This window comes from Nestor notabilis, unplaced genomic scaffold (assembly GCF_000696875.1).
Source record: "Nestor notabilis isolate BGI_N333 unplaced genomic scaffold, ASM69687v1 scaffold4649, whole genome shotgun sequence".
NCBI classification, from domain to species: Eukaryota; Metazoa; Chordata; class Aves; order Psittaciformes; family Psittacidae; genus Nestor; species Nestor notabilis.
Genome location: NW_009942260.1, coordinates 30,856 through 32,182, shown reverse-complemented (window position 1 = coordinate 32,182; position 1,327 = coordinate 30,856). Strand labels below are relative to the sequence as shown.

Sequence of the window (1,327 nt, the reverse complement as noted above, 5' to 3'; positions counted from 1 at the left end):
TCTTTCCCTCAGCAGTGTGCTCACAGCCCAGAACCCCCCCGTGTGCTGGGGCTGCATCCCCAGAGCATGAGCAGCAGATCGAGGGAGGGGATTCTCCCCCTCTGCTGTGCTCTGGGGAGACCCCCCTGCAGCCCTGATCCAGCTCTGGGGCAACAACACAAGAGGGACATGGAGCTGTTGGAGTCAGTCCAGAGGAGGCCACAGAGGTGCTGTGAGGGCTGGAGCAGCTCTGCTCTGGAGCCAGGCTGAGAGAGCTGGGCTGGTTCAGCCTGGAGAAGGCTCCTTAAGGGGAGACCTTAGAGCAGCTCCCAGTGCCTGAAGGGGCTACAAGAAACCTGGAGAGGGGCTTTGGACAAGGGCCTGTAGGGACAGGACAAGGGGGAATGGCTTTAACCTGCCAGAGGGGAGATGGAGATGAGCTCTTAGGCAGAAGTTCTTCCCTGTGAGGGTGCGGAGGCGCTGGCACAGGTTGCCCAAAAAAGCTGTGGCTGCCCCATCCCTGGGAGTGTTCAAGGCCAGGTTGGATGGGGCTTGGAGCAACCTGCTCTAGTGGATGGTGTCCCTGCCCATGGCAGGGGGTTGGAACTGGATGATCTTAAGGTCCTTTCCAACCCAAACCTGTCTGGAATTCTACAATTCTAAAACTGGGGGTTTGATTCAGGTATAAAGTCCACTGGTCAAAGCACTGGTGAAAGCCAGCACTGGTACCAGGAGGGCACCCATGAACATCGTTTCATCTCCTCTTGGGTGCTTTCTCACCCGTGAAGCAAGAACCACAGTTACATGTGGTTACACACCTCTCAAAGAAGCTTACCCTAGATTAATCAGCTCAATTTGCCAAAGCAAACTGGGCACTAGGTTTTGAGATATCAGACCAATCACACTTGAAAGTGAATTCTTCCTGCTGTTAAAAATCAGTGGAAGAGCTGAAAGCTGCACTGCTTTGTACAGAGCAACAAAGACTTCCCAAACACTCTGCATAGGCTGATGAGTGAAAAACATTCCTAAATTCATGTGGGCTGCTTAGCTCTTTTTCCATCTCTACATTATGACTCCCATCAGCAAATTAAGACTTGTTTCATGTTTCTAAAACTAGTATTTCTCTGAAAGTGCTATCAGCATTTTAGATGCTAAAATTCTTCCTTAAAATGATACTTTGCTGTGTTAAGGAGGATTATTTGAGGTACTTAAGAAACAAACAGCTACCAATGCTCTAATCGACCCAAAATAACCCTTAGCAGTAGGTAAACCGCTGGTTTATTTTACCAGGGAGGTGAGTTCATTTCTGCTCCCTGATGATGGTGGGGTGCTCCTGGCTGGTCCCTCC

The 1,327-nt window shown here is 50.5% G+C and overlaps 1 protein-coding gene across 1 annotated transcript in view; it reads right to left on the bottom strand.

Annotated features, from left to right (window-relative positions):
• Positions 1 to 1,327, bottom strand: part of WDR90 (WD repeat domain 90) — a gene marked incomplete at its 3' end in the record, with an annotated part of 26,828 nt that overhangs the window by 14,610 nt on the left and 10,891 nt on the right. The window lies entirely within an intron of this gene.